The 15,395-nt window shown below is 37.2% G+C and overlaps 1 long non-coding RNA gene across 3 annotated transcripts; it reads right to left on the bottom strand.

Annotated features, from left to right (window-relative positions):
• Window positions 1-2,697: 2,697 nt before the first annotated feature.
• Window positions 2,698-11,929, bottom strand: LOC129350596 (uncharacterized). Of its 3 annotated transcripts, XR_008604053.1 has the most exons (4): window positions 11,738-11,929; window positions 8,933-9,033; window positions 5,732-5,855; window positions 2,698-5,668 (listed from the first exon to the last, which is right to left on the bottom strand). It is a non-coding gene; the product is annotated as an uncharacterized LOC129350596 (long non-coding RNA). The 3 variants fall into 3 exon arrangements; XR_008604051.1 differs by having other exon boundaries at window positions 2,698-5,855; XR_008604052.1 differs by lacking the exon at window positions 11,738-11,929 and adding an exon at window positions 9,807-9,996 and having other exon boundaries at window positions 2,698-5,855.
• Window positions 11,930-15,395: the final 3,466 nt, after the last annotated feature.

Raw genomic sequence — 15,395 nt, 5'->3', positions numbered from 1 at the left:
TATATAACGCCAGTTACAGGTCAAATTGTCTCAAGACGCTTTATTTTTATATTTTTTTGTCATATTTAAAATATGACAAAGTAAGAAATGTAAAGCTCTTGACTAACCCAATTTATTATTTGGTTTTTAAGAGATTAATTGACAATTAAAATAACTTTCTCCACTAAAACTAATAAACGTGAGGTCAAATAGAAGGAACAGTTTTAAATACTGCAGTCCCACGACGACAAGAATAAAGTTTGTCAACAAAAAGTAAATCTGCTGGTGGATTCCATTAAAGTCCTAATAAATTATAATAAAGTGTGATACTAAAGGTTTGTGGTGCTAAAGATGTCCAAGTAAGGATATGAAGTTGAACATGTGGATGGAGGTTGATAAAAGTTGACCTCCCTTCATTTCTCTGGAGCCGACTCCATGGATTTTATGGATGGTGGTTAAAGACCTGCTCTTCTAGTGGTCTTTCTTCTAGTCGCTGTAAAAAGTCAGTCCATCCTGGCTGACTTCAACACCTCTTCATGACAACTTGTTCTGCCTCCGACCTGGTGGAAACTCCAGAAACTCGGGAAAACCCATGGAGACTCGAAGAACTCGTGGAGACTCGAAAAACTCGTCGGGTGGGGGAAGGTGTGGTGGGCGGTGGGGGAGTCCGGGTGGAGTCAGGGCGGAGAGTAGGCGGGGAGGTGGGTGGCGACCTCCCCCCCTCTACTCCCCCCACCTCCCCGCCTACTCTCCGCCCTGACTCCACCCAGACTCCGCCTTGGCTCCACCCATGTGGTCACTTCAGGAACTACGATGCCAAAGGGACGACGAATTCATTTCTTTCTATCTGATCTGTAGCTCAGTGAGTTAAGGATTTGCCTATGGAGCTGCAGGTCGCTGGTTCAAGACCAGCCACTTCTTAAATTTATATCAAAATCCTGACAAAGACAAAGAAAGAAAACTGCCAGCGGTGGGTCTCGAACCTGCGACCCTCCAGTTGGGAGTCTGTCTTCTTACTCCCTGAGCTACTCGCTCAGATACTAATTCTTCTTTTTTTTGCGCATTTATCATCTATTTTTTGTCGTTTTCGAGTTTTTTTTTAACTCGTGTCTCGACTCGGCCGTTTTTCTCAGGAGGTTGGACTTCAGCCTTTGTGCTGGAGGGTGGAACCCTCAGTTCTAAGACTTTCCAAAGCCTCCACACCTCCCGAGTCCTCAGGACCTGAGCTTTCAGACAGTCCAGGGACTGAAATCTTCAAAGTTCCTGAGTACTTCTCTGTTAGTCTGAACCTTCAGACAGTCTGAGGACTGAAATTTTCTAAGTCCCACAGTAGTTCTCTGTTAGTTTGAACCTTCAGACAGTCCAAGGACTGAAATCCTCTAAGTTCCTGAGTAGTTCTCTGTTAGTTTGAACCTTTAGACAGTCCAAGGACTGAAATCTTAAAAGTTTCTCAGTACTTCTCTGTTAGTTTCAACCTTCAGACAGTCTGAGGACTGAAATCTTAAAAGTTTCTCAGTACTTCTCTGTTAGTTTGAACTTTATGGTTAACAGAAGCCTTAAAACTTGTGACCATGAGTCTTGATTTCACATTTAGACCATCCGAGTTCTTCTCAGACCTTCACCTGTGGGTTTTTTAGAAATCCTGAACAAACTTTGATTCTCTTCACTGAACAGTAAAGTTTGTGGAGATCAAAAGGTAACATTAGTTTGATCAATGCCTTCAACTACTAGTAGACTTTATCTGGAAAGTAGTTTTCTTAAGTGAGTTCTTAGTAAATCTGTCCACAATCAAACCAAGAACATAGAAAAAAGGAAATGTTTGAAGAAACAACTTGATATTTTCATTTCAGACTAGAAAACGCTTTCAGACCTTTATCTGTTTTTGCTCTTTTTGATCATTTTATTGTCTCTTCTGTTTATTTGATCTTCTAAAGTTTAACTGGTGTCTTTTCAAATGTTTTGTCTTTAGTTTGATTCTTCTTAAATGTTTCGTTTTGCTCTTTTCTCACCCTTCATTCTTTTCTAATGTCTGATTTGATTTTGAAATGTTTTGTCTTTTTAATGTTTGTTTTTTTTTAAATGTTTTATCGGCTTGTTTGAAAAATTTTCTTTTCTTTCCCAATGTTTAATTTTTTGACAAAATCTTGAAGGTTTTTCTTTTTAAATGTTTTACCACCTTTTAATGTTTAATTTTCTTTTTAAATGCTTCATTGTATTTAGTTTAATTCCTATTTAAAGTTTTATTGTCTATAAGATTTAATTTTCTAATTAAACATTTAATTTTTTCATTAAATATTTTGTCTATTTAAAGGTTTAGTAATCTAATGTTTTGTATTTTTTAAAGGTTCAATAATCTAAATGTTTTGTATTTTTAAATTTTTTAATATTCTTGTTTAGTCATATTTTTTAAATGTTTAATTATCTAAAATATTTCAGCTTTAATGTTTAATATTTTTGTTTAAAAAATTTAATTTCATAATTACATTTTGTATCTTCTGTTTATCTAATTAAATATTTTGTGTGTTTAATATAATTTAATTGTATTTCATGTTTAATTTTCTTTATAAAAGTTTTATTGTATGAAATGTTTTTCCTTTAATTGCTTTTTTAATGTAGTTTATTTCTTTAATCTTTTTGTTCCTGTCAAGATTTTAACCCTAACCTTAAAAATGAAATAAACTCTTAAATCACAGTGAAAATACTTCTGTTGTCACAATCATGAGTTAGTCAATTATTCAGTTTATCAATTCAACTTTATTTGTTTAGCACCTTTCACACAGATGACAAAATTAAACAAAGAGAAAAAAACTATGCTAAAACTATGATTAAAACTCAAAAACATTAAAAAAAAAAAAAAAAAAGATTTAACATCATAATTAAATGTGTTGTGTCCAGGGGATGGGGGGAGTTTATTGAAGTCTTGGGCTCACATGGGAAATCATTTAAAATATAAACTTGATATTCAGTCTATGGAAACTGGAAACTGCAGAGTGACAGAAGAACCAACAATATCACCGGTTTTCTCCTTTAATGAGTCAACTCTTCTTGTGCTTTCAGACCAAAGAACTACAGACTCTTCACAACCTGCTCAAACTCTTGGTACAGGACCTAACCACATGGGTCAAGAAGGTTTCCGTCTCATTTCTACTCTAAAGCTCACCTTCTCCTGCTCAAACTGCTGACAAATGTTTCTGCTGCTCTAAAGTCTGGTCTCCAGAACTTCCTGAAAACTCTCAAAGTCTCTTCTGCTGCAGGTTGCTATGTAGAACTGTTGCAGAAAACCTCACTAAACCACATGGAGGGGCCTCAAGATAGTCGTCTAAATGAAACCGTACAAAAACCAAACTAGCACAACCCAAACACTAAAGTCTCCTACAGCCTACCAGAGAACCTCTGAGAACAGAGAATCAGGACAGGAACTCTTACCTTCTGGACAACCAATGTTGCTTCTCAAACAAGAATCCAGAATGTGTCTGAGCAAAAACCTCTAAAGACTCACTACAGCCAAGATAAAGACACAACTCAGCTGTACCAAATCCACTAATCACTGCACACATTAGCACCACGTGCTAACTGGCTAAAGAACCACATTTACCAAGACAACTATCCAGTACAAAGCCCTAAAACACACCAAGAAACACATTAAAGATGATTTTACTGCTGGAAGCTGCAAGCCAACGCCTAAAGAACAAACTAAGGCAACAGAGCCAAACCCGGTTCAGTGGTGAACAGAAGCAGAGGAAATGTTTGTCTGCAGCTAAATAAAGCAGGAAGACACTGAGCTGCTCAGGTGTTCCTGATAACACCAAGCAGCCACCTGGACAGCCAATAGGAACACAGCTTCCTGGAAGTCCAGAGGGCGGGGTTAGTGAAGGAAATTTAATTTAAAGTTGAAGCAGAAAGTTAACAAAGAAATCCCTGAAATCTGAGTTTTCACACAAAGAACGCCTGAACATGTCAAACTGGTTCCATAGTAGAACCATCATTGTAAAAACGTCATAGTATGGTGTGTTGCTCAAAAGACATTACGACCTGGCTGTCTAGGGTCGCAGAGGAGCAACACAAAAACAGGACAAACGCTGGTTTCCAGGGGGTTAGGAGGATATTTATTTGAAAGAGGAAGTTTACAACAACATGTGAGCAGAAAAATCAGTCTGTCTTTAGTTCAGCTGAAAATATTAGTTTTTGTCTTTTTTATTGACCAGACTTTTCAGGAAGTAGATGAAGAATAATTAAAGCTCTCATGTAGAAGTCCAACTTATTTTGGATCCTTGTGGAGAGTTTAATCTTAGAGTTTGTAAAGCTGTTGAGTTTTTAGAGTCACATGGATTGTTTTGACATTGAATAACTGAGTCCTGAAATAAAATTACAGTTGTGGATTTCTGTCATTTAGTCTGGACTAAAAAAATAACAGCAGCATAAATGTCAAATGTCATTATGAGGAGTCTGGATTGAGGTTTCTCACTTGAAAATGACCAAAACATGAAATTTAGGTTGGTGTAATGGAATATTCCACCTTAAATCTTTGAATGTTGACCTAAAGGGTTGGTTTCAGGAAGTATTCCACCTACAAGGTCCTCAAACATCCACCTTAAAGGAACATTCCACCTAAAATCCTTGGACATGCACCGAAAATGTTGGTTTAACCGAGTATTCCATCCAAAATCCTCAGAGACCTGAGGGGCTGGTTAAAAGGAATATTCCACCTAAAACCTCAAATATAGACCTGAAAGGGTGGTTTAGAAAGAATCCTTCAATGTAGACCAAAAAAGTTAGTATGGAGGAATATTCCACCTGAAATGTAGACCTGAGAAGTTGGTTTGGAAGAATATACCATCCTAAACATCCTTAAATGTAGAGTAAAAGACGGTTTGGAAGAAAATTCCACCTAAAATACTCCAATGTAGACCTAAAAGGTGAGTTTAATGGTATATTCTACCTAAAATTCACTACTGTAGACCTTGGAGGTTGGTCTGATGGTATATTCCACCCAACATCCTTGAACAGAAACTTAAAAAGCTTGTTCAAAGGAATATTCCACCTAAAATCCTTCAATGTAGACCAAAAAATCTTGGTGTAAAGGAGTATTCCACATTAAATGTAGAGCTAAAGGATGGTTTGGAGTAATATTCTACTCTAAAATCTTCCAAAATAGACCTAACAGGTTGATATGATGGTATATTCTATCCAACATCTTAGAACATTTACCTGAAAGGTTGGTTTAATGGTATATTCCCAGAAGAACCCTTGAACATCGGGCTTATTGGTATATTCCACCCAAAATACTTGTACATATACCAAGAAGTCAGTGTAAAGGAAATGTAGACCTAAAAGGCTTGTTTAAAGGAATATTTAAACTATTATTTTCATTATTTAATAATCTGTTATCAGTCAGAACCCTGGCAAACTTATTTTCATCAGTTTTTTTAGTGGAAGTCACAAATAAAGGAGCTCTTGGTTTTTCCCGGCGTTACTGAGTCCAAAGCTGCTGTTTCAACACAGATACGTTCACATGCATCCACAAACCTCTCAGCACTCAAACACCCACAGACAGGAGGCCGGCTGGACCGAGGCTCGACGGCGTCCTCAGACCCACGAGTCGGGGAGTCAGTGAACTTGTTGACGTGGATGTTTGATGGTCTTCCTCTCTAGTGCCAGATGATTCATCCATGAATCCAGCAGCTACAGACTGAAATGAAGCTCATGCTGCAGTTATTGAATTCCTGTTCCAGATCAAATGTTCAGAGCTCACCTTGAATGCAGCCGTCTGCTGTCTGATAGTTTTTCTCATTGTAGTCTTCAATAAAGTCTTTTTCCTCATGTCAGGATGTGGTGAGACTCTTTCTCAGTCACTGCAGACGTCCTTCATTGTGCATCTCCAGAGAAGAAACAGAAAAACTGGTCACTGCTTCAGCATCAAACGCTCTCCAGCATTGAGAGAGTTTTAGGAATTCATTCATTGTGTTGTGAACTTTGAAGGAGCAGAAACTTTACAGCTGCCAAAGATATGAGCTCCAATTCTGGATGTTTTAGGAAATGAAGTTCATCAAATGAACACTTGATTATTGCTGATAACGCTCATTAAATTACTGAAGAAATCCAACATAAAAACCTGTAAACTCTGAGGCAGCTTTTGTTAAAGTTTGTCTATAATTCTATCATCATGTTCTGGAACCAGGACTCTGCGGAAGTTCCTTCAATCAGATACTTGTGTGTTTCTATTTAAGGCCTCAGGTTTGAACGTACAGCAGAGGATTAGAAAGAAGTGATTTTTATGTTTAAATCAGTCCAGAAAATGTTTGGTGTGAAAATTATTAAAATTTTGATTTAGATAGATTTGTGTCAAATAATATTGTAGAGTCTCACTTAAATATATCCAAATGAGTTCAGTGTATTTACATTTTATAGAATATTTGATTTCTTAATCTCAATACTGTAGGGTCTGACCCTAAATATTATAATAATGATGTAAATCTAAATAATAAATAATATTGTAGTGCAGTCATAAACTTTAATCAGTTAAACTTACATAATAAATATCACTGTACAATCTTAACCTGAACATTCATATTATTGAGGTAAATTTACATAAATCCTGATATTCTAGAGTCTTAACTGGAATATTTCTAACATTAATCTTTTTGCATTGTGCTGATAAACAACAATAACCCGACTTTCAGATAATATTGTCTGTGGTTGTGAGACTAAATTCCTCCACATTCTAGAACTTTAAATGCAGCAGCTGGAGGCATAATTAAAAATAGAATCTGTTCATTTCCACATTATGCATATTTATTTATTCTTAATATCTCAGACTGAATGGTAGCTGGAGGTAAAAACAAATTCATCTGATCATTCTGATCAATACTTCATGATCAGTATCATACGGTGGCCGAGGTGTGCAAACGCAGCACAAAAACGGAACGCCCTGCAAGAGACAAAAACACCCACAAAAAATAAATGCTGCAAGATAGAAAACACCTACAATAGAGAAATGCTGCAGGAGACATAACACGTACCAAAATGAAACCCACTTCACAACAGAAACGGACTGCAAACAGAAACGGACTGCAAACAGGAACGCGCTTCACAAGAGAAACGCACGGCAAACAGAAACATACTACGAAACAGAAACACAAAAGATAAATGCTTCAAGAGACAAAACACCTGCAAAAAAAAAAAAAAATAGAAATATTTATTTGTTGTTTTTTGGGTTGTGAATTAAAAAAAACATGGGGCCTCTCCATTTCTCTTGACATTTTTTGCTAACACCTAAAAACAAAAGTAGTAGAACAAAGAAATGTTCCTATACTTAAGCACATTTAGCAAGTTTAGAAAAATCATTCAATATTTGTTTTAATGTTTTCTGTTTTCTGGGACCATGGTATAGGCGGATTAAACAAGTTGGAGCCACTAGGGAGCTGTAGGGCCCTCTGCAGAGTAACACCACTCCGTGGAGTAACACCTCTCTGCTGCACGTTGTAGTGTTCCCAGTCCGCAGCTTGTCCTGGTGTTCCTGATCCACAGCTTGTCCTGGTGTTCCTGATCCGCAGCTTGTCTTGGTGTTCCTGATCCGCAGCTTGCCGTGGCTTTCCCACTCCAACCTGTGACTTAGAGTGGTCTAATACACGGTTCGAAGTTGTTTAAATCTTACTGAAATTGGAGAGACAACTTGAAAAGGTATACTTTTCTCTTTCCTAAGTTTTTACATGTGGCCCTCAGATGCTGCTGTGAAAATACTTGCGTAGGTTTTGCTGATTTACACAGCTGATTTTAGTGGGCTTGGGGTTGTGAGAAGTGAATTTGTAGTGTTAACGTTACTGTAACAAACATTAATTTCTGGGACACACCAGGTATTTAACAAGGTACCTGGACGACTCGCACATGGGACATGACAGCCTAGAAGAGAAGCATTGATAATTGTGGACTGCTTCAAAAACACATAAAGTGATTAAATTAAATGAATGTAAACTAAAATGAATGCAACACACACACCTGGTGTGTCCCATAATGTTAGTTACAGTAGTCACAATCTCAACCCCACTAAAATCAGCTATGTAAATCAACTATACCTACACAAGTATTTTCACAGCAACATCTGAGGGACACGTAAAAACGTAGGAAAGAGAAAAGTACACCTTTTCGAGTAGTCTCTCCCTCCAACTTCAACTTTCTTATTCACTCGTTATCTGTTTCTGGTGTTGAAACTCAGCTCTGCCATCTAGTGACCTGGAGCACTTCCGTTGTGGAATCCCCTCCATTGTGTCATCCTATTTGTGGCGCGTTTCTGATTTGCAGTGCGTTTCTCTTGTGAAGTGCGTTCCTGTTTGCAGTCCGTTTCTGTTGTGAAGTACGTTTCATTTTGGTAGGTGTTATGTCTCCTGCAGCATTTCTCTTTTGTAGGTGTTTTCTATCTTGCAGCATTTATTTTTTGTGGGTGTTTTTGTCTCTTGCAGGGCGTTCCGTTTTTGTGCTGCGTTTGCACCCCTCGGTCACCATAGTATCAGGACAGATGTTACAACTCCAGCTGTTCCATTAGACTGCAGTTATTCACAGAGAAATTAAAACATCACATTCCTCATAAAAACTAGACGGGACTTTTATTAAATAAAGTGTTGGTGAATAAACAGCGTAAAAAGTGCAAAGCAGCTCCATTAAATCAGGAGATGTGAGACTTCCACAGCATGGATCACCATCTGCTGTGTTGATTCATAGCTGAATGTCAGAATGAACTGAGATAGAAAAGCTGCTTTGAGCTGCAACATTACGGTCTGACAATCCAACACCATCACAGTTTTCATCTGGAAGGATTTACTTCTAAATTCTAATTCAAGTTTCAGTTGGAGCTCATTGCATTCACAAAGAAAAACAGCGATACCTTCATAGCAACATTTAATAAACCTAAAGCTTCCCTGTTGGCTCATTGGTGGAGTTTGTTATTGAGCATCTGTACCTTAAATCCAGTGAGACGACCATCTTCAGTCGAGGCCAGTCAGAGAACTTCAAGACCTTCCATCAGCTGGACCAGATGTGGCATCATCTCCCTCTGAACATCTGGATGACAGGAGAAAAGACAGAAATCAAACACAGATCACAGAAATACAATTTATTCACTTTCATCATTTTATAAAAGTAGCATGAACTTTATTAAAACTTGACAACATCAGTAATGAAAGTAAATGTTTTTATCTCGTGTTGAAGCTAAATTTAAAGTCAATTTTAATGACAGTTTATCCTGAGAGGAGTGAGAATGGAGCTTTTCTTTCCTTTTTAGAATATTCCCTCAAAATATTCTGTTTATTATTAGCTTTAGAAGCATTTTTCTTTACTTATTTATTTTTAGATACCTCAGACTGATGCACTTTGCTGGTTTCCAGATAATTTCATGTACAATGACAATAAAGATCTTCTATTATAACATATTTTGCTGAAACAAGAACTGCAAACCTTCTCAACCATCTCTCAGGCTGCAAAATTCCAACTGCAACAAAGAATTATCTGATGTAGTTATTATTATAATCTTTACTGAACCAGCCCTGGAATTAATAAAAATCTGTATATGGATATGATTTTCTCTGATGGGACCACTATGGAAGCCGTAGTAAGAGAACAACATCCATCATCTTGTTCTAATGCAACATTTTGCTGGGAAACCTTGACGTTCATGTGGATGTTTGACATGTACCACCACCTAAACACTGCAGGACAAACAACTCCCTCGTCCCCATGGCAACAGCAGTCCTTGATGCCAGCTGCCTCCCTCAGCAGGACAAAGTGAAACTGCTCAGGAGTGGTCCGAGGAACACGACAGAGCTAAGCTGTTCAACCTGGGTTCCACACTCCCCACATCCACATCTGATTGAGCATCTGTGGGATGGTCCAGGATCAGCCTGGTCTAGGTAGGACCCACCCTGCAACCCACAGGATCCACAGAATCCACAGGACATCCCCAGAGGTTCTGATGAACCACTGGGTCAGAGGAGTTTTAGCAGCATAAAGGGACCAACACAGTATTAGTCAGGTGGTCAGAATGTTGTACTGTTATATTGTCATGCTGATTATATGATCAGTGTACTGTAGTATCATCAAATTCACTGGAGCCATCCGTTGGCTCCTGATTGTCATAATACAACCCTTGGTTTGATATTAAATTTAAAAAATCTGAATTTTAAGGAATTTTTGTAGTCAATAAAATTCTATCACTTTACTCTTAAACACTGCAGAAAAAATAAACTCCATCCAACCATCAAAAGGTCCTACTGATCATACCTTCAAGTTTTTTCTTCCAAGTATTGTCCGTACAGTCCTTAACGGAAAATATTATTAGCTGTTTAACATTATGGTTTAAATGAATCAGTTAACGCTGCAGCCTTGTAAGAAGGCATCTTATTGTCTTTCTTCCCAATCGTCAGTACTTGAGGAGACAGTCTAAACAGTTTAGTTTGGTATATTGGTGTTATCTGATCCTCTCTTTGGTGAGGATTCCAGGTTCCATTACTATTCAGTATCATGTATTTGGACAAACAGGTGCGCTGTGGATCTAAAAATATAGCACCACATACATCAAGAGAAGAGCCATCAAAGCTAATTTACTGATAATCCTTAAACTTCACACACAAGCATGCACACTAAATAGTGTGCACAACTTCACATGGCAATAAACAACCCAAATAAAATAAAATTCAGTTACTTTTGGTTATTAATGTTCCACAATCTACCAAAAAATGGATGAGCACTTTTATCTGCTACAACAAAAAATATTTGAGATATATAACAACAATTTCAATACTAATAAAAAAATCCTTAAAATCATGAAAAATAGTTAAATATCAAACCAAGAGTTGTAGTATGATCAACAGGAGCCAACTGATAGTTAGACAGTGTAATCTTTCTGCAGTACATAAGAGGGAAGTTACTGAATTTTATTACTAATAAAATAAGAAAATAAGAAAAAAATTCCTTAAAATTCAGATTTTTAATTTATTACCAAACCAAGAGTTGTAGTAGGACCAGGAGGAGACAACTGATGGCTCCAGTGATTTTTGGTGACACTACAGTATATAAGAGGGACGTTACTGAATTTTATGACTAATAAAATAATAAGAAAATAAGAAAAAATCCTTAAAATTCTGATTTTGTATTTAGTATCAAACCAAGTGTTGTAGTATGACCAGCAGGAGACAACTGATGACTCCAATAATTTTGGTGACACTGCAGTATATAAGAGTGAAGTTATTGAGTTTTATTATTAATAAAACAATACTAAAACAATGAAAATTCCTTAAAATTCAGATTTTGTATTTAGTATCAAACCAAGAGTTGTATTGTGACCAGCAGGAGACAACTGATGGCAGCAGTAAATTTGGTGACACTAACAGTGTATAAAAGTTAAGTAATTGAATATTTGTCTCTCTTTGCTGTTGCAGCGGTTTTGCTATTTGCAGACGGTCCCTGTTCACTCGTTGCACAGCCAGCTGTTCATCGACATCAATGTTATTTCTGCAGCTTGAAAGACAACGACTTTTGATAAAACTGGCCTTGTAGCACATTGTCTAGCTTACAAGGATGGGAAAGAGGCATTGTTTATGATTTTACAACGTATATCTCATGAGTTATTGATGCCGGAAGTCCGAATCTGTGAATATCTTGCCAACTCTACCTAACTTACATATTTTAATACCTAATAGATAAACTGCAGCCATTACAGGGTCGTTCACAGGATTAATATACGATAGCTAGCGAACTAGCATTAGCTTACCCTCATATCATAGTTCATATCCTCTTGTCTTCAGCTTGATACTGCTGCATCGCCTCCCAAACTCTCCTGTGTGTCTCCTGAGTGTTTCCACTCGCCGCTCTCAGCTTTCTCCGACTCTTCTATTACTTTGAATCTGACAGAAAGCCACAGACCGAGCAGCAGGTGAACCATCGCCTCCATGTTCGTTGTTGTGTTGCGTTTGTGTCGCACACAAATGACGGTAAGGGACTTCCGGTCCGCCGTGCTATGACGACTCCACCCACGATGAGGTGGTACTCAATGTGATAGAAAAACAACTAAGCCGAGTCCAGTACAGTAGTGGCGAGCCGTACCGCGCCGAGTAGGTGCTAAAGGAAACGCTAAAGGAAATTTTGTCTTGCACCGCGCTGTATCAACATTTGGGGTAGAGGACCGAGTCTTTACGGTTGCCAATAAAGTTTTGTTTAATCCAAACCAACGTAGAGGTGAATAGCGCCACCCAGTGTATCGGAATGTGTTCACAAGCTCTGCATCAATCCATTACCTGGAATCGATTTGCCTTGACTTGATGTGCAGGGTAACCAATCAGGTGTTAGGATCCGCCCACCGACTTTGACGGGCGAGGTTGACAGATAAAATAAATTCATGATCCCCTGCAACACAAGGACCATGAAATCATTAATTAATTAGTGAAATAATAATATATGTTGTTATTTCTTACCTAAAATGAATTGCTATTTTAATGAATTAATGACATATTTAATAACACATTTATGTATTTAATACCAATTTTAATGAATTAATGACATTTAATTCCAATTTTAATTAATTAATGACATATTTAATTAATTATTTAGTGATGTATTTATTTATTTAATTTTGGCGCTTTTAGTCCTCCATGTATTTCAAGTTTTTAAAAAAAGTTTGTAGGATGTGTCATGTTGCTTTTCTCTCCACTTAGGAAAAGTAAAATTGCTTGTTTTGCAAACGGCTGCAAAAATTTGATTTAAATGTTATGAACTAAATAGCTGTTATAAGTGGAAGCCTCTGTTTTGCTTAATAATTTTAGTTTCCTGTTTTTTTTTTTTTTTAGTTTGTTTGTTTGTTTTTTGATGAATGTGACAGAGTTCCATATTGAGTTTAAGGGATCTTTGCCTACCACACCTAATATACTATTTCTTTGTCATTTCATTGTAGGCGCTTCCTTGGTATCAACCCTGAGAGGGGAACAAAGGCCAACCAGGAGAAGGTGATGTCCAAGAGGTCAGGAAGCTGCTCCAGAAGAAGGCATCTCCTGTAAATCCCCATGTAGCCTCCTTTATAAACAGACTCATGGACTCTGAGTGGGACTTCATGTAAACCCACAGCACCTTTTCCACACAGAACCTCACTTTCACAAAGGAAAAGCCCAGTCTGCAACCAGATGTTCATACTGTCATTCTAATGTAACAAGTCTCAGTATTGTGTTGGGTTCAGTAGAAAATACTTCAGTTCCAGGTTTGTTCCATAACTTGGTGTTTATTGAACATGATCATGAGTTATGAAAGACTGATTCTGAAGGCAGGGTACCTGAAATGTGATATGCAATTTTTAAACAGATTGTTGACATGTTAAACATCATTAATTTTTTTTGTAGATTTTATTTTGCAAGACTTGAATTACTTGAAATTTGTTAGCTGCTGAATGTGTTCAATGCAGTATTAAATAATTTAAATGATATATAGATATCTTGCGTTACACTTCAGGAAAAATGGAAACCAAACTCAGTGTACCTGAACTAGAACATGCACAATGGGAACCTGTTCACCATGAGGAAATGATTGTATGTGACTAAAATCTAATGGGTTAAATAAGTCAGTTTTTGAAATATGTTTGATACAGAATTGGTTTTAATAAAAGCTGAATGTTGAAAAGTCATCTCTTGTCTGAGCCATTTCTATGCTATGCTATTTCCTGGGGCTTTCATTTTGAGATGTGACATTTTTAAATCATTAGTTTTCAGCAATGTTATCACTTCATATCATCACATTCTCTGGTATCAATTTTACAGTAATAAACTGTTTATGAAGATTACAGTACAAACAGTAAAATAACAGTATAATGGCACCAAAATACTGACAGTAATATACTGTAAGCATAAACTGTAAACATCATAATACTGTAATATTTTTACAGTAATAAACTGTTTTTGTAGGATACGGTAGGTTTACTGTAGAATAACAGTGCTCTGCTGGCAACTTTTGCTGCCAGCTCTTTACCGTGAATTTACGGGGAAATTTCTTAGAGTGTGCTTCCAGACTCATCAGGGCTCCTGATAAATAACAAACTTGATATTTTTTAGTTAAAATATGGATGGGTGTGATTATCACAGAATCATCCAAAACAATGGATGAACAATGGACAGATGCTGTTGCCAAGCAGCACTGAACATTCAAGCCCTCAAGGCTAATGCTAGCTACAGATATTAAAACTGATTAAAATCTTCCCTCCAGTCCTTGCTAAAATAAATCATATTGACCACATCTTTCCAAACATTTTCCCATCCACACTCATTCAGCCTCTGCTTCTTTTTTTCCCCCACTGTAAGGTCTTGTCATATCACAGCAGGTTGTTGCACCACAGTCTCCATTTAAATTCATGAGCCAAAGTTTACACAGAAACACACATATCATTGTCACAAAAGCAATCAGGCATTTTGGTTATTCCATATTTCAAAAATATACATAAAGCAATTCTAATACTCGGTTAAATGTCCCTCTTTATCATTTTTGATGTGTGTTTTGGTTCATTGTCTTGAAACACCGAACTGTTTCCAAGTTCCAACCTTCTGGCTGATGATTTTAGGTTTTCCTGAAGAATGTGGAGGTAATCCTCCTTCTTTATTATTCCAATTACTTGCATAAAGCACCAGTTCGACTGCCACCAAAACACCCTCAGAGCATAATACTGCCACCACCATGCTTGATGGTAGATTTGGTGTTCCTGAGGTTAAAGGCCTTACCTTCTCCCCTACAAACATAATCATCGTCATTCTGGCCAAACAGCTCTTTTTTTTTTCTTGTTTTGCTTCATCTGACTGCAGAATTTTCCTCCAGACGGCCTTACCTTTAATTTCAGTCACGATGTAAGGTGCTGGTTCAGGAGAAAGTGCTTCCCTCTGATATGGCATCCTTTCTGTTCATGTTGATGTACAACACACATGACTGTGGACGCTGACAGCTGTGTTCCACCAGCTTCTATTTCATATCAGATCTGCTTTTTGGTGATACTTGGTTGAGTCTTGACCATCCTGACCAATGTCTCTCAGCAGGTGATAGCTTTTTGTTCTTTTGTTCTTCCTTGCGATACAACTGTACCATGCACTCAAAACTGTCAAATTACTCATGATTTTTACAAGTGTATGTAACATTTGTTGACTGTAATTTCCATCTGCTTCCCTATGAAATCATGTGAGTTGGTTCTCTGCTCTCTGACTGCTCCCTCTGGCACCATAATCTTATTAATATATCTTGTAATGTGTGAATTTTTAGAGAGAGATTTGAGAGAACATTTTCTGTAAAGTTCATCCTTACATGTGTGATGCAACCCGATTTAAAATCTGTTAGCATTTTAAAAGTTCTGTGGTGTCAGCCTGGCTTTCAGCAGTCAGCCTAAGCAGTAACATGAAACTTGTTATCAA

The sequence above is a fragment of the Amphiprion ocellaris genome, chromosome 15 (assembly GCF_022539595.1).
Source record: "Amphiprion ocellaris isolate individual 3 ecotype Okinawa chromosome 15, ASM2253959v1, whole genome shotgun sequence".
NCBI lineage: Eukaryota > Metazoa > Chordata > Actinopteri > Pomacentridae > Amphiprion > Amphiprion ocellaris.
This window is presented reverse-complemented; position numbering and strand designations above follow the sequence as displayed.